Source organism: Tamandua tetradactyla, chromosome 15 (genome assembly GCF_023851605.1).
Source record: "Tamandua tetradactyla isolate mTamTet1 chromosome 15, mTamTet1.pri, whole genome shotgun sequence".
NCBI classification, from domain to species: domain Eukaryota; kingdom Metazoa; phylum Chordata; class Mammalia; order Pilosa; family Myrmecophagidae; genus Tamandua; species Tamandua tetradactyla.
In genome coordinates this window covers 30,826,437-30,845,153 of record NC_135341.1, presented here as the reverse complement: position 1 = coordinate 30,845,153, position 18,717 = coordinate 30,826,437, and the positions used below count along the sequence as shown (strand labels likewise).

General features: G+C 40.0%; 1 protein-coding gene across 1 annotated transcript in view; it reads left to right on the top strand.

Annotated features, from left to right (window-relative positions):
• The window catches only part of CACNA2D3 (calcium voltage-gated channel auxiliary subunit alpha2delta 3), a 987,429-nt gene that overhangs the window by 444,677 nt on the left and 524,035 nt on the right, over positions 1-18,717 (top strand). The window lies entirely within an intron of this gene.

Genomic DNA, 18,717 nt, shown 5'->3' with positions numbered 1-18,717 from the left:
ATCCAGGTTTCCATTTTCAGTTCTTTCTCCTCTTTGCCCTGACTCTCTGGTATAATTCTCGTCATGCTCCGTATATCCCTCCTATTCTCTTTCCTAAGTGGTGGTCACAAGGAGCCTGACTCTTTTGCCTGCATACGTACCCAGCTACTGGTGTGTGGTGTGGGCATGTGTATGGTGACCTCACCTTACATCTGGATGATGGAGGAATTACCGTAAGCGGTAGGGGCAGCGGGGTGAGGAGGACAGAGTTGGACTTTGGCATCTTAGTTCTGCCACATACAACTGTGGGTCCTGGGGCAAGCTACTTTGTCTAAGCATCAGCACCCTCAATGTGAAATGGTTGTAATAATCCTGCCTCTGGCCATTGCCAGAGCTGAGCTGATGCGGGTAGTGCCAACCATGGTGGGACAGAAATCACGGGGTACTATTTGAAGGGCACAATTGGGGCGCTCGGAGAATGCTGCTTCTGTGCACTGCATGGCTTCCCGACCCCCAAGCAGGACGTGTTATCACAGACTGTATGGGCAGCCTGCTGCACGGGCATAAACCCACTTTTTCTCACTAGGCAAAGCACATGGGTGCTTAAGTGACGTTGAAATTGCAGAGAGGATTCCTTGAATTAGTGGCCTGTGTCGATAAGTCTTAGGATAAAAGGGCACGACTGCAGGGCAGCCTGCAGCTTTGGATTTTCAAAAGCCCTGAAGAGAAAAGGGAAAAGAATGAGACTAATAAGTTCTGCTGAAGCATGGGTTCATCTTGTTTGTTCACTGATGTAGCCGCAGTCTCCAGGACAGCGCTTGCCAAATAGTTTCAACAGTCTGTGAGTGAATAATAACACAGAGCACCCACAGAGTACCCACTGCGCACAGACCCCTTACTAAGTGCTCTGTGTGCGTCACCCACAGAATGCGCGTCCCCACTCTGAGCAGCATGGTGAGGAGATGGAAGGACAGAGGCAGAAACCACTAGTTCATTGTTGCACAACCAGAAAGGGGCACAGTTGGGACGGAGTTAACGCCTGTCCAGCCTTTCCTTGTCCTGCTTCCCAAGCAGAAGGAAAAGTAGTTAGTTGATCTGCTCAACCAGCCACTTTACTGTGAAATTATAGGGCCCCCGACCATAGTTATTTTGAAGGAGGGTTTAAGAGAGTTAGCACTTTGCCTTTTCAAATCAAGAAAAGTTACTCTGGTCTCCAGTCTCATTGTGAATATGCAAATGCAGCTTGATCCCCATACATCCTGGAGCATGTAAAGATAAGCAGCTAATTTGAAATTATCTTTCTTATTAATCTTTAATTACTCATTAAGGAAGTATCAGAAATTTGCATAATAAGAGCCAACTAATTACATGTGAATCCTTTATCAGTCAGGATTTATTGTTCGGTTAACAAAACCAATCAGTTGAAATAATCTGTGTAAGTTCATTAAGATATAACAAACAGTGTTAACTCAATTATGAAAGGAGGGTGATTATGATAATTAAAAGTAGACATGTCAGTTATTCTAGAACAGTTCGGTTTTTTTTTTTTTTAACCAAAAATGTCCCAATATATAAAGAAATCCATTAGAGGTCCCATTGACCCTCACTGTACATCTGTTAATTTTCAACATAAATGATCAGCTTCAGGCCTATTTACATAGTTATGTCAACAACTAGAAAGATGTTCTGAACTTTTTCATTTGACGTCTTTATAGTAAAATTATGAGCACTGTTACCTCAATGAGTAAGGGAATGGATCAGATATGTTAGTGATTTTATATTAAAATCCTAGATCAGAAAAGAGCTGTGGATACTGGTAACTTTTTCAACTTGATTACCTTTTAATACAGGCAATAGATGTAAACATTTGAACAATTCAAAAATGTTCCCGATTCTTCTTCCATTTGGCGCCTATTCTTTCAAATAGGTCTATGTATATAAACACATGATTTTTCCATGAAAAAATAGGATTGTATTTTGCAGAATATTCAGCAACTTGCTTCCATACTCTGATGGCAATCAACCTTCTATGTATTTTAGTAGCAGCATATTGCATATTTAACCTGTTTCCCCATTGCTGGACATTATACTGTTACCAGTCATTTTCTCCTCAAGAGTGCTACAGTAAATGAACTCACACATGTAAGATCACCTGGTTGGGTGTACCTCTATTGAATAAAATCTAGAAGTGGAATCATACTAAAGAATATGTTCATTGACACTATCAGAATGTCCACTAAGTGAGGGGTACTGTTTGCACACTTACCAGCAGCTTAAGGGTCCTAAACATTAGATTTGCAAGTGACAAATCTTCATCTGCATTTCCTAATTGTGTCTCCTAACCTTAAGAGTGTTTCACACATTTCACTGTTGTGTGTATGTGTGTGTGTGTGTGTGTGTGTGTATGTGTCTTCTCTCTCACCTCCTCTCCTTTCTGCCCTGGCATAATTGTTCTAGTAATATGGTGTGACTTTCCCCTCCAGCTGTTTAAAGTGGACATACTCCTGCCATCAGGAGCAGGCAGAGGTGGAATCCCACTTCAGGCTCCTGTAAGTACAGGGGATAGATATTTGAAACTCTCTCTAGATCACCTTGCGAATCTGTTTGACCATATTGCTCTTGTCTCCTGGATTCCATTTACAGGAGAGGACAATCAGCCTTTTCTTGTTTTCTGGGTAGGTGTTGGAGGAGACATTTCAGTGTTTTAAAGAGAAAGTAAAGAATACGCTATCTTTTGTTCACTATTGGAAACGCTTGCACACTGTATGTTTTTGTTTGTACACATCTGATTCATCATCATCATCTGATTTTCAGTGCCATAATAGGGGAGGAAGGAGGTAGGTTTAAATAGTGGGAAGTGCTTTCGTAGGCCACTTGAGTCAGTTTTTCATGTTTTATTAAGTTCATTGCTAAGTGCATCTTATATATTATACTGGAAAGTTTCGGAAGCAGATCTTTCCAGAGAATGAATGTGAAAGGATAATGCCAAAAAAAGTTTTAGTTTTCATGGGTATGGTTTGCAAAATCGATCTAAAAGTGATGAACTAAATGATTGTATTATAAAGGAATAGTTGAAATATAAGAGTGATTTTATACAGTTGAAGTTAAAATTTAAGGTCAAATCACTGGTGCATGAAGAGAGATGTCTCTGACAAGAGAAAAGCCATATTTTTCTGATTCACTTTGGAGCCTGACTCTAAGCCATGCGTTAAATTAACAATATTATCATAAAAATGAGGGTGCTAATTCTGTCCAAAGCTGAAGTTTCAGAAATGATTTTACAGAAGCCTAAGCCATGCATTAAATGAACACAGTATTAACTGGGCTGATATTGTTAAATCAATTTAAATGCCTCCTCCAGCCATATTTGTGCAACATTGGATAGAGGAGAACATCATTTGTTAGTTTAATCCAGAACTTTCTGGTGCCCTGGCTTTAATTTGCAGAATTTTCTTTAGAACCGTTTCTTCAGTTCTTTGCCTGCTTTGGATTTGCTTTTTAAAGTAATCCATTCCGTATTAAAAGTATGAGGCTGGTATTTTCTTTCAGTACTCATTTGTTCTGTACTTCTAATTACATCCAGTTGTGTTTCGAATTACATAAGAAGTTTTAGTAATACAAAATATCCCTGGGATGTGTTGTGTTGGTGAAAATATTGTGGGTTCATCTGCTTCATTATATAATCCCTACACATTTTCATTCTAAAGGCTATTTAATAAAAAATGCACTGATAAAACCAGAACAATATCTAATGGACTTTCAGCAAATCTGCCTCAGTTTCTTGACTGCACAGACAAACCAGTATTTTAATTCTATTTTTTTTTTCCTTGTAGAATTTTGGATTCTCTAAAATGTACCCACTTACTTCCTTTCCTTTTTTATTTGCTTTTGAAGGGGTAAGGATTCTCTTATTTTTTATTTTTGTCCCTGTCATAACTGTCATCAACTTTTGTTTGTTTCCGGCTTTGTTCCTAGTATTTCCATCTGTAATCTCCTCTACAATTTTGCCTTTTCATTTTGCTTTTTTTGGTTATTTACCATTGAGTGCTGAGTGTGAAGTCTGCCCTCAAAGACCTTGTGGTGGTTGTGAGTATTGGGAGGGGAGGGCTCCCAGCAATCCCTGATGTTTCTTGCCTTGCAGTGTTTCACTCTAACGTCTGCCTCCATTGTCCTGTAGCATTTTCCCTGTGTGTCTCTGTGTCCCTGTATCTTCACATGGCCTTCTTACAAGAACACTGGTCATTGAGTTTAGAGTCTATCCTAATCTAGAATGTCTTCATTATGAGTTGATTGCATCTGCAAATACCCTATTTGCCAAATAAGATCACATACACTGGTACTGGGGTTAGCACTTCCACATATCTTTGGGGGAGGGGACACGGTTCAACCCATAACAGGTAGTGAGAAAGGCTATAGGAGCAGGGAGTGGGGGCAGATGCCAGGCTAGGGGCTCAGTGACAGCTTCTCAGCTTTTTGGAAGAAGTGGTGACTAAGTGGACAGCTTGAGATAAATAGTTGTCAGCCAGGAATATGTGACGGGTGCAGAGGGAGGAGGAAAGATGCCATTTGCAGGTTGTGATGCCTGCTTCCCTCCTCCACATTCCCCAGCAAGGGTAGGGGTTCAGTGTATCTGGAGTATATTTCAGTGGGGATAAATGAGGGAGGTGAAGGAGCTGTAGGGGTAAAGGTGAAAAGAATGGGGCTGGAGTAAGAGAGTCAGACCAGATCAATCATGTCTAATCAACTTCATGAAGGAACTTGACTTCATCTGGAGGATGAAGGGGGAGTGGGATATGAAAGCTGTCTCAGCTGCCAACAGTAAACATGGTTCAGAGTCCTCAGTATCAACAAGAACCCATAGTCAATTGTTTTCATTCTCCTTTCTCTGGGTTGTGATTTACATTAATCAATGAATGACATAATTCTACACTAGTGCTGAAGCTTGCATGACTCTTGTGGGCCAGTCCGGCCATTTGCTCTTTGTTTTCATATCTTTCTCCAAAAAGATCTGGCCACTCATTTAATGAAACTTAAAACTCTTCTTTATTCCAAGTCAGAGCAAGTCCTCATGGAGGATTTTGCTGCATCTTTAAAAGGGGATATGTAGGGAATGCTTACAGAGATGGATAGAAGCAAGGAAAGGGAAGATGGCAAAGGATCCCTTGCCATTCAAGGGCATGGATTTGGTTAGTTGGAGAAGAGGGAGAGCAAGGGACAGTTCCCATGGTAAGAGAGTAGTGGGTTGTAGTCTAACATCTGAGAAAGGTGTTAGCTTTGCCTCAAGCCTGTTTTGTTTTGGGATGGCACCCACCATCACAGAGAAGTGGTTTTTAGCTTGAAAAAGAAAAGCAGGCATCGTCTCCAGGTGAAATGCATATGATCTTTTACTAATAGGAGTAAGAAAAAGTGGTTTATGATCATGCCACAATGATGATCACATGCAAATTTAGCCAGCATTTTATCTTCTCAGCATGTAGTAGGTAGTTTGTTAATATTCAATGAACCAATTGTTCCATGGCAAATACCTTCCATGAAATGATTTGGCAATAAGCTGGCTACACTGTCTTGGCTCCAGGTCTTCCAAAGACCTGGGCCCTAGCATGGGAAGCGGGGGGCTGAGGTTCAGAATGTTGCACAGGGTGGGCACTGTGTTGTTATCTACCGTGTGTTTCTCTCTCAGGAATTTAGATGATTGTGTGGGCCTGAAGCTGCAACACTTCATCTCAAACAAATGCTGGGACCATGCTCTTCTGAGGAGGTCAAGAGCATATGACCTCTGTTCCCCTGGGTTTGCCACCGCCCCTCACACCCCATTCTACTGAGCAGGCACCAGCTCAGGGTAGAGGGTCTCATCCATTGGTCTTTCTATTTAGCACACATTATACTCACACATGTATTTCCTTTCTCTTTTGTATTCTTGTGCACCTGCACACAGATGCTGTATTTCTCTTTCTGCCATACCAGGGTCTGTGTTGACACTATTGAATTACCTCATTGCTTCCTCATAGAGTTCATGTGAGAGGTACAGTTATAATCCCCATTTTTCCAGCAAAGAAACTGAGGCTCAGTGAGCTGAGGTGCCAGTGCCGCCTAGTGTGAGGCAGAACCATGATTTGATTCTAGGCCTTTCTGCCTCCGGTTCTTCAGCTCTACTGCCTCTACCCTTGTGGGGCTCAGAAGAGGAAAGCCAACCAGGAAGGAGAGGAGGAGAAGGAAATGAAGAGTGACCATGTCCCTTTATAGCAGGTGATGTTTCCTAAGTCCTTTATGGGGCAAAAGCTCTTTGTCTAGAGCCATCTCCTCACTATGTGGTTCGTGGCCTGGGCTGGACTGTCTCCAAGGCTGCCCGGCCCCTCTCCTCGCCTGCTAAAGGCTTTTTTATTGCCCGCACTTTGGAAGGATTGACCACTTCAGGGGATGTGGGTGGTTTGTACCTCTTCAGTTGGTCGTGGGAGGGAGCAAAAACAAGTGACCTAAGAAAATTGCATCTGGCCAATTAGATGTTCATTTTATCCTTTTCTTCCTTAGATTAGTGATATTTGACTGTTTAAGTAGGGATGAAAGGAAACAATTTATAAGGCAATGAATGGCCTTGTGTCTTAGATCTCCAGTTATAAAGTGATATGGGCATCCATATCACAAAAAAGAAATCTAGGGAACTAGATTTCCCTGTGGATGGTTTCCAAACAAAGTGCTGCTAGGAGCCTGGAAGCAGTTCCAAGTGCAGGCTGTCCTTGGTGTCCTCCTGTGGGCAGGGTTGGGTAGCACAGTGAGCACGTGCAGCCAGCCGGCCTCCGTGGCACAGCTGCCTGATGTGAACCGTCCCTTCCACATATGCCTGAGCCCAGCTCCCTTTGGTGATACAGACCAGATTGCTCAGCATAGCTTTATCCTGATGCAGTCAAGGGAAATTAGTCAACTGCAAGCTTGGATGATGCCACTAACAAGCTGGCTGGGGTTCAGAAGAGCAGATTCCTCCACCGTGGCCACAGCACACACAGTGACAGCAGGCATGGGTTTGATTACTGCACATGGATCTCCCCAGTGAGAACAAGAACTTCTTGGTCTACATTATTATTTTTTTTTCCTTGGAGAAGTTGCAAGTTTACAGAAGAATCATGGAGAAAAAAGTTCCCATATACTCTCTCCCACTCACAGAAACTGCTTCCCCTATTATAAACACTTTGCAGTGATGTTGCGCCTTTGTGAAAATTGATGAAAGAGTATTATTATTTTATAACATTAATATTAACTACAGTCCATAGTTTACAATGGTTTGTATTGTACAATTTTATGTGTTTTTCTTTCATTTTATTCCAGAAACACATACATGACCTAAAATTTCCCCTCCAACCACATTCAAATACATATAATTCAGGGGTGTTACTTACATTCATAATTTTGTTCTACCATCACTGCCACTAATTACCAAAATATTTTCATCACCCCAAACAGAAGTTCTCTGCCAATTAAGAATTAACTCCCCATTCCCTACCTCAGTCTGGTCCCTGGCAACCTGTGTTCTAGTGGTTAACTCTGAATTTCCATATCTGTGAGATTATACAATATTTGTCCTTTGTTCTGGCTTATTTAACTCAACAGGATGTCTTTAGGGATCATACATGCTGTCACATGTTATTAAAACTTCATTCCTTTTTATGGCTGAATAATACTCCATTGTATGTATATACTGCATTTTATTTATCCATTCATCTGTTGATGGACACTTGGGTTGCTTCCAGCTTTTGGCAATTGTGGATAATGCTGCTGTGAACTTCTATATGAAAATATCTGTTCTAGTCCCTGATTTCAGTTCTCCTGGGTGTATACAACAAGGTAGGTTGCCAGGTCACATGGACATTCTGTACTTTACTTCCTGAGAAACTGCTGAACTGTCTTCCACAGAGGCTGCACCATTTTACATTCCTATCAACAATGAATGAGTATTCCTATTCCTCCACATCCTCTCTAGCATGTCCTGCTTTCCATTTTTTTTTTCATAGTAACCATTCTAGTGGGTATGAAATGTCATCTCATTGAGGTTTTTTATTTGCATTTCCCTAATGCCAAATGATGTTTAGTGTATTTCCCTGTGCTTTTTGTCCACTTATATATCTTCTTTGGAGAAATTCTACTCAAGCCTTTCAACCATTTTATTTAACTGGGTTGTGTTTCAGTTTGCAAAAGCTACAGGAATGCAATACACCAGAAATGGTTTGGCTTTTACAATGGGGATTTATTAGCTTATACATCTATAGTTCTATGGCCAAGAAGCTGTCAAATTAAGCCCTCAAAAGGAGGATACCTTCTCTGAAGAAAGTTGGCTTCTGCTGGTCCTTCTCCCCTGGGTTTTGTTGGTTTCAGCTTCTGGCTTCAGTGGCTATCTCTCTGATTTTCTGTGGGTCCTCTTTCTCCTGGACTTTTTTTCTCCAAGCTCTCTCAGCTTTCACTGTCCTTTATCCTCTCATAAAGGTCTCAGTAAAAGGATTAAGAACCATTTTGAATGGGTCAGGTCACATCTCATATTGAAATAACCTAACCAAAAGGTCCCACCTACAACAGGTCTGCCCCCAAAAGATTATTAAGAGAATATGGCCTTTTCTGGGGGAACATAATCACTTCAGATCAGCACATGTTGTTTGCTTTTTTGCTTTTGAGCTGTAGGATTTCTTTAAATATTCTGGGTATTAAACTCTTATATTTATCTGCCTTTTGTATTGGGGTGATATTAGCCTCATAGAACAAGTTAAGGAATATACCTCTTTCCAATTGTTTGGAAGAGTTTAATCAGGGTTGGTGTTACATTCTTCTTGAAATGTTTGGTAAAATTCAACAGTGAAGCCATCTTTTCCTAGGTATTTATTTGTTCAGATGTTTTTGACTACTGGTTAAATCTCCTTACTTTTTATTGGTCTGTTTAGATTTTCTCTTTCTTCTTGAGTCAATGTAGGTAGTTAGTGTGTTCCTAGAAATTTGTTTATTTTATCTAGACTATCTAACTCATTGGTATACAGTTGTTCATTACATCCTTTTATAATACTTTTTATTTCTGCGAGGTCAGTAGTAATGTCCCCCTTTCATTTCTAATTTTATTTATTTGTATCCTCTCTCCTTATTTCTCTGTCAGTCTAGTTAAACTTTTGTCAATTTTATTGGTCATTTCAAAGACCCAACATTTAGTTTCACTGAATCTCTCCATTATTTTGTTTTTTATTCTCTATGTCATTTATTTCTGTTTTAATCTTTGCTGTTTCCTCCCTTCTGCTTGCTTTGGGTTTGTTTGATCTTGTTCTTATAGATCCTCCAGTTTTGAGGTTAGATCTCTTATTTGAGATCTTACTTCTTAAAGTTATAAGCTTTAAGTAGTTAAAGCTATGGATTTCCTTTCAACACTGCCTTTGACGTCTCCCAGAAGGTTTGGAATATTGTGTTTTCATTTTCATTTACCTCAAAATACTTCCTAATTTTCTTTGTGATTTCCTATTTGAGTCATTGGTTAAGAGTGCATTGTTTAATTTCCACATATTTGTGAATTTTCCTCTTCTTCTATTATTGATTTCTAGCTTCATTCTGCTATGGTCAGAGAAGACCTCTTCTTTACTTTTAGTATTTTTTAATGAAATCAGACTTTCCTTATGATCTGACATATGTTCTATGCTGGAGAATAATCCATGGGAACTTGAGAAAAATGTGTATTCTGCTGCTGTTGAGTGAAATATTCTATAAATGTCTTTTAAGTCCAGTTGGCTTGTAGTATCACTAAAGTCTTCTATTTCCTTATTAACCACCTGTCTAGAATGCCTATCCATTATTGAAAGTACTATATTGAACTTTTCTACTTTTAATGTAGAACCTTCTTTTTTCCTTCAAATCTGTCAATATTTGCTTCATATATTTTGGGACTCTCCTGTTAGTTTCTGATATTTTGTAATTGTTATGTCTCCTTGTTGAAACAGCTCTTTGTCAGTATATAGTGACTTTCTTTGTCTCTCATAGTAGTATTGGACTTAAAGTCTATTTTATTTGATACTGATATAGCTACTCCAGCTATCTTTTGTTTACTATATGCGTAGAATGTTTTTTTCCCATTCTTTCACTTTCAGCCCATTTGTGTCTTTGAATTTAATGTGGGACTTTTGTAAATAGCATATAGTTGTTTCATACTCTTTTTTTTTTTTAAATCCATTCTGCTAATGGATTTAGCAGAATCCATTGACTGGAAAATTTAATCCATTTACAATTAATGTAACTACTAATAATACGGGCCTTTCTTCTGCCATTTTTGTTAGTCTTTGTTAAGTATCTGATATTTTTGCCCCCATAGTTCTTCTGTAAATGTCTACTTTCATGTTTATTTGACTTTGTATATTACACCATTTCAAGACCCTTCCCATTTCTTTCTGTATATATTTTTCATATATTTTCTTGTGGTTATCATGGGGCTTAAATTTAACATCCTAAATCTATAACAAACACCTTTGATTTGATACCAACTTATCTTCAATAGCATACACAAACACATTTCCTGTACCCTTCCATAAACCCACCTTTTTGTTGCACTTGTTACATATTATGTCTTTATATGTTGTATGACCAAACCATAGATTTATCATTACTTTTATGCATTTGCATTTTAGAATTTGTGAGAAGTAAAAAGTGGAGTTACCTACCAAAAAATAAAATACAATGCAGTAGTATTGGTCTTTATAATTACCTTTATGATTACATTTTTTTAAGATGTTCTTACTTCTTTATACCATTTTGATCCATTGTCTAGTGTCCTTTCCCTTCATTCTTTTTTTTTTTTTTATTTTTTTTATTTTTTATTAACGGAAAAAAAAAAAAAAGAAATTAACACAACATTTAGAAATCATACCATTCTACATATGCACTCAGTAATTCTTAACATCATCACATAGATGCATGATCATTGTTTCTTAGTACATTTGCATCGGTTTAGAGGAACTAGCAACACAACAGAAAAAGATATAAAATGTTAATATAAAGAAAAGAAATAAAAGTAGTAATAGTAGTAAAAAACAACAACAACAAACAAACCAACAAGCAAACAAAAACAAAAAAAACCCTATAGCTCAGATGCAGCTTCATTCAGTATTTTAACATGATTACTTTACAATTAGGTATTATTGTGCTGTCCATTTTTGAGTTTTTGTATCTAGTCCTGTTGCACAGTCTGTATCCCTTCAGCTTCAATTACCCATTGTCTTACCCTGTTTCTAACTCCTGCTGAACTCTGTTACCAATGACATATTTCAAGTTTATTCTCGAATGTCCGTTCACATCAGTGGGACCATACAGTATTTGTCCTTTAGTTTTTGGCTGGATTCACTCAGCATAATATTCTCTAGGTCCATCTATGTTATTACATGGTTCATAAGTTTATCTTGTCTTAAAGCTGCATAATATTCCATCGTATGTATATACCACAGTTTGTTTAGCCACTCTTCTGTTGATGGAGATTTTGGCTGTTTCCATCTCTTTGCAATTGCAAACAACGCTGCTATAAACATTGGTGTGCAAATGTCCGTTTGTGTCTTTGCCCTTAAGTCCTTTGAGTAGATACCTAGCAATGGTATTGCTGGGTCGTATGGCAATTCTATATTCAGCTTTTTGAGGAACCGCCAAACTGCCTTCCACAGTGGTTGCACCCTTTGACATTCCCACCAACAGTGGATAAGTGTGCCTCTTTCTCCGCATCCTCTCCAGCACTTGTCATTTTCTGTTTTGTTGATAATGGCCATTCTGGTGGGTGTGAGATGATATCTCATTGTGGTTTTGATTTGCATTTCTCTAATGGCCAGGGACATTGAGCATCTCTTCATGTGCCTCTTGGCCATCCGTATTTCTTCTTCTGGTAGGTGTCTGTTTAAGTCTTTTTCCCATTTTGTAATTGGGTTGGCTGTCTTTTTGTTGTTGAGTTGAATAATCTCTTTATAAATTCTGGATACTAGACCTTTATCTGATATGTCGTTTCCAAATATTGTCTCCCATTGTGTAGGCTGTCTTTCTACTTTCTTGATGAAGTTCTCTGATGCACAAAAGTGTTTAATTTTGAGGAGCTCCCATTTATTTATTTCCTTCTTCAGTGTTCTTGCTTTAGGTTTAAGGTCCATAAAACCACCTCCAGTTGTAAGATCCATAAGATATCTCCCAACATTTTCCTCTATCTGTTTTATGGTCTTAGACCTAATGTTTAGATCTTTGATCCATTTTGAGTTAACTTTTGTATAGGGTGTGAGAGATGGGTCTTTTTTCATTCTTTTGCATATGGATATCCAGTTCTCTAGGCACCATTTATTGAAGAGACTGCTCTGTCCCAGGTGAGTTGGCTTGACTGACTTATCAAAGATCAAATGTCCATAGATGAGAGGGTCTATATCTGAGCACTCTATTCGATTCCATTGGTCGATATATCTATCTTTATGCCAATACCATGCTGTTTTGACCACTGTGGCTTCATAGTATGCCTTAAAGTCAGGCAGCGCGAGACCTCCAGCTTCGTTTTTTTTCCTCAAGATGTTTTTAGCAATTCGGGGCACCCTGCCCTTCCAGATAAATTGGCTTATTGGTTTTTCTATTTCTGAAAAATAAGCTGTTGGGATTTTGATTGGTATTGCATTGAATCTGTAAATCAATTTAGGTAGGATTGACATCTTAACTATATTTAGTCTTCCAATCCATGAACACGGTATGCCCTTCCATCTCTTTAGGTCTTCTGTGATTTCTTTTAACAGTTTTTTGTAGTTTTCTTTATATAGGTTTTTTGTCTCTTTGGTTAAATTTATTCCTAGGTATTTTATTCTTTTAGTTGCGATTGTAAATGGGATTCGTTTCTTGATTTCCGCCTCAGCTTGTTCATTACTAGTGTATAGAAAAGCTACAGATTTTTGAATGTTGATCTTGTAGCCTGCTACTTTGCTGTACTCATTTATTAGCTCTATTAATTTTGTTGTGGATTTTTCTGGGTTTTCTACATATAGTATCATATCGTCTGCAAACAGTGATAGTTTTACTTCTTCCTTTCCTATTTTGATGCCTTGTATTTCTTTTTCTTGCCTAATTGCTCTGGCTAGAACTTCCAACACAATGTTGAATAATAGTGGTGATAGTGGACATCCTTGTCTTGTTCCTGATCTTAGGGGGAAAGTTTTCAAGTTTTCCCCATTGAGGATGATATTAGCTGTGGGTTTTTCATATATTCCCTCTATCATTTTAAGGAAGTTCCCTTGTATTCCTATCTTTTGAAGTGTTTTCAGCAGGAAAGGATGTTGAATCTTGTCAAATGCCTTCTCTGCATCAATTGAGATGATCATGTGATTTTTCTGCTTTGATTTGTTGATATGGTGTATTACATTAATTGATTTTCTTATGTTGAACCATCCTTGCATACCTGGGATGAATCCTACTTGGTCATGATGTATAATTCTTTTAATGTGTTGTTGGATACGATTTGCTAGAATTTTATTGAGGATTTTTGCATCTATATTCATTAGAGAGATTGGTGTGTAGTTTTCTTTTTTTGTAATATCTTTGCCTGGTTTTGGTATGAGGGTGATGTTGGCTTCATAGAATGAATTAGGTAGTTTTCCCTCCACTTCGATTATGTTGAAGAGTTTGAGGAGAGTAGGTACTAATTCTTTCTGGAATGTTTGATAGAATTCACATGTGAAGCCGTCTGGTCCTGGACTTTTCTTTTTAGGGAGCTTTTGAATAACTAATTCAATCTCTTTACTTGTGATTGGTTTGTTGAGGTCGTCTATTTCTTCTTGAGTCAAAGTTGGTTGTTCATGTCTTTCCAGGAACCTGTCCATTTCTTCTAAATTGTTGTATTTATTAGCGTAAAGTTGTTCATAGTATCCTGTTATTACCTCCTTTATTTCTGTGAGGTCAGTAGTTATGTCTCCTCTTTCATTTCTAATCTTATTTATTTGCATCCTCTCTCTTCTTCTTTTTGTCAATCTTGCTAAGGGCCCATCAATCTTATTGATTTTCTCATAGAACCAACTTCTGGTCTTATTGATTTTCTCTATTGTTTTCATGTTTTCAATTTCATTTATTTCTGCTCTAACCTTTGTTATTTCTTTCCTTTTGCTTGCTTTGGGATTAGTTTGCTGTTCTTTCTCCAGTTCTTCCAAGTGGACAGTTAATTCCTGCATTTTTGCCTTTTCTTCTTTTCTGATAAAGGCATTTAGGGCAATAAATTTCCCTCTTAGCACTGCCTTTGCTGCGTCCCATAAGTTTTGATATGTTGTATCTTCATTTTCATTTGCCTCTAGGTATTTACTAATTTCTCTTGCAATTTCTTCTTTGACCCACTTGTTGTTTAAGAGTGTGTTGTTGAGCCTCCATGTATTTATGAATTTTCTAGCCCTCCGCCTATTATTGATTTCCAACTTCATTCCTTTATGATCCGAGAAAGTGTTGTGTATGATTTCAATATTTTTAAATTTGTTAAGACTTGCTTTGTGACCCAGCATATGGTCTATCTTTGAGAATGATCCATGAGCACTTGAAAAAAAGGTGTATCCTGCTGTTGTGGGATGTAATGTCCTATAAATGTCTGTTAAGTCAAGTTCATTTATAGTAATATTCAGGTTCTCTATTTCTTTATTGATCCTCTGTGTAGATGTTCTGTCCATTGATGAGAGTGGTGAATTGAAGTCTCCAACTATTATGGTATATGTGTCTATTTCCCTCTTCAGTGTTTGCAGTGTATTCCTCACGTATTTTGGGGCATTCTGGTTCGGTGCGTAAATATTTATGATTGTTATGTATTCTTGCTTAATTGTTCCTTTTAATAGTATATAGTGTTCTTCTTTGTCTCTTTTAACTGTTTTACATTTGAAGTCTAATTTGTTGGATATTAGTATAGCCACTCCTGCTCTTTTCTGGTTGTTGTTTGCATGAAATATCTTTTCCCAACCTTTCACTTTCAACCTATATTTATCTTTGGGTCTAAGATGTGTTTCCTGTAGACAGCATATAGAAGGATCCTGTTTTTTAATCCATTCTGCCAGTCTATGTCTTTTAATTGGGGAATTCAGTCCATTGACATTTAGAGTTATTACTGTTTGGATAATATTTTCCTCTACCATTTTGCCTTTTGTATTATATATATCATATCTGACTTTCCTTCTTTCTACACTTTTCTCCATGTCTCTCTCTTCTGTCTTTTTGTATCTGACTCTAGTGCTTCCTTTAGTATTTCTTGCAGAGCTGGTCTCTTGGTCACAAATTCTCTTAGTGACTTTTTGTCTGAGAATGTTTTAATTTCTCCCTCATTTTTGAAGGACAATTTTACTGGATATAGGAGTCTTGGCTGGCAGTTTTTCTCTTTTAGTAACTTAAATATATCATCCCACTGTCTTCTAGCTTCCATGGTTTCTGCTGAGAAATCTACACATAGTCTTATTGGGTTTCCCTTGTATGTGACGGATTGTTTTTCTCTCGCTGCCTTCAAGATCCTCTCTTTCTCTTTGACCTCTGACATTCTAACTAGTAAGTGTCTTGGGGAACGCCTATTTGTGTCTAATCTCTTTGGGGTGCGCTGCACTTCTTGGATCTGTAATTTTAGGTCTTTCATAAGAGTTGGGAAATTTTCAGTGATAATTTCTTCCATTAGTTTTTCTCCTCCTTTTCCCTTCTCTTCTCCTTCTGGGATACCCACTACACGTATATTTGTACGGTTCACATTGTCCTTGAGTTCCCTGATACCTTGTTCAAATTTTTCCATTCTTTTCCGGATAGTTTCTGTTTCTTTTTGGAATTCAGATGCTTCATCCTCCGAATCACTAATTCTATCTTCTGTTTCTTTAAATCTGTCATTGTAGGTATCCATTGTTTTTTCCATCTTTTCTACTTTATCTTTCACTTCCATAAGTTCTGTGATTTGTTTTTTCAGTTTTTCTATTTCTTCTTTATGTTCAGCCCATGTCTTCTTCATGTCCTCCCTCAATTTATCGATTTCGTTTTTGAAGAGGTTTTCCATTTCTGTTCGTATATTCAGCATTAGTTGTTTCAGCTCCTGTATCTCATTTGAACTATTGGTTTCTTTGTTTGACTGGGCCATATGTTCAATTTTCTGAGCGTGATCCGTTATCTTCTGCTGGCGTCTGGGCATTTAGTCAGATTTCCCCGGGTGTTCGACCCCACAGCTTGAAAGATTTTTCTGCGCAATCTCTGGGTTCTGTTCTTCCTATCCTGCCCAGTAGGTGGCACTCGTGGCACACGCCTGTCTGTGGGTTCCACCAGTGAAAGTTGCTGTGGGTCCCTCAACTCTGGAAAACTCTCGCCGTAGGGGAGGTTCGGCAACCTAAGCGTCTTGGAAGAATGCCAGCCGGCCCGGGGTTCCAAACGCGGGGAGGGTCGCCGGCCGTCGCAGCACAGGAGAGCGTCCGGCCAAATTAGCCAGTCGGCGCGGGGCACCAAGCGTGGCGGGAGGGCGCCAGCTGTCGCAGCCCGGGAGAGTACACTGTTCCCAGCCGACGGGGGAGTCACGTGTTTGGAAGGGATCCCCCGGTCACTGTTCTCCGCAGTCTGGGGGTTTCCGACCCAACTATCTCAGTTGTTCCGGGGGGCCTCGTGTGGTGGGGGCACCAGCCGCCGCGGCCTAAGTGGACCGCCTGTCCAATTCTACCAGCTGGCCCAGGAAGGTGGAAGGGAGGGACTCCGGTCGCTTGTCGTCCCACCCAGGAAAGCCCGTGCCCCTTGGTGATCTCACCGGAGCTGGTTCTCCCAGATAGTCAGCCGTTCCAGGAAGGGGTCCGCTGTCCCTTTGATCTCCGTCGTGGCTCCGGGAGCTGCTCTGTATTATCTCCACTCCCCCAGTAGCTGTTCTGGAGGAGGAAAGGTGAGGGCGGCAAGGCTGTCGAGGCTGGTGGCGGAGGAGCACGGTGAAGGCGGGGGAAGAGGGCACCGTGGTGGTTGGAGAGCAGCCGGAGCAGGAGGGGGAAGAGAGGGGAGAAGGAGGTCGGGCGGCTCGGCTGCTGCGGGGCTTGGGCGCCGCGCGGCGGGCCGGCGGAGAAAGAGAGGGGGGAGGGAGGTCGGGCGGCTCGGCTGCTGCGGGGCTTGGGCGCCGCGCGGCGGGCCGGCGGAGAAAGAGAGGGGGGAGGGAGGTCGGGCAGCTCGGCTGCTGCGGGGCTTGGGCGCCGCGCGGCGGGCCGGCGGAGAAAGAGAGGGGGGAGGGAGGTCGGGCGGCTCGGCTGCTGCGGGGCTTGGGCGCCGCGCGGCGGGCCGGCGGAGAAAGAGAGGGGGGAGGGAGGTCGGGCGGCTCGGCTGCTGCGGGGCGTGGGCGCCGCGCGGCGGGCCGGCGGAGAAAGAGAGGGGGGAGGGAGGTCGGGCGGCTCGGCTGCTGCGGGGCGTGGGCGCCGCGCGGCGGGCCGGCGGAGAAAGCTCCCTTCATTCTTAAGAACTCCTTTGCAATTGCTTGTAGGTCAGGTCTAGTATGATGAACTTCCTCAGCTTTTGTTGATCTGGGAATGTCTTAACTTTCCCTCATTTCTGAAAGACTGTTTTACTGGATATAAAATTCTGTTTGGCAATTTTGTTGAGCTTTTTTTTATTGTATGATATGACATGTATCCAAAGCAAAGAAAGAAAAAAAGCAATAGTTTTCAAAGTACTCTTCAACAAGTAGTTACAGGACAGATCCCAGAGTTTGTCATGGACTACATGCAATCCTCTCAGATTTTTTCTTCTAACTGCTCCAGAATATAGGAGGCTAGAAGGAATAAATAAATATTTTTTTATCATCTCAATTGACTTTTTTTTCTTTTCTTGTGAAAAATAACATGTACAAAAAAAAAGAAAGCAATAAATTTCAAAGCACAGTACAACAATTAGTTGTAGAACAGATTTCACAGTTTGGTATGGGTTACAGTTCCACAATTTTAGATTTTTACTTCTAGCTGCTCTAAGATACTAGAGACTAAAAGAAATATCAATTTAATGATTCAGCAATCATATTCATTTGTTAAACCCTACCTTCTCTGTATAAGTCCCTCATCACCTTTGATCTTTCTGTCACACTCTTTAGGGGTATTTGGGCTATGGCCATTCTGATTTTTCATGTTGGAAGGGGCTGTCAATAATTTAGGGTAGAGAGATGAAACTAGTTGATGTTCTGGAGCAGCTGGGTCTTCTAGGTTTCAGAATTTATGTCTTCCAGGACCCATCTGGAGGTTGTAGGTGTCTAGGAAGTTACCGTGGTGCATGGAACCTGGGTAGAATCTGATATAAAGGCCTAATTGTTCTTTATAATTGGCTGGAATGTTTTTGGTTGGGGTTTGGCAAGTTATGATAGGTAGCAATGTCTAACTGAAGCTTGTGTAAGAGCAACCTCCAGAGTAGCCTCTTGACTACTTTTCTTCCATTATCTTTTTTAAAATTCCTTCTTTCCCTTTCTTTCTTCTCCTGAGTCTCCTATAATGCATACATTGGTTTGCTTGATGTTGTCTTACAGGTCTCTTGGGCTTTATTCACATTTAAAACATTCTTTTTCTTTCTGTTTCTCAGCCTTACTCATTTGAATTGTCTTGTCTTTGAATTCACTAATTATTCTTTCTGCCAGTTCCAATCTGCTGTTGAAACCCTCTAGGGAGTTTTTCATTTCAGTTATTGTGGTCTTTAACTGTAGTACATCTGTTTCATTCCTTTTTTTGGCATGGGCAGGCACTGGAAAATGAACCCAGATCTCTAGCATGGCAAGTGAGAACTCTG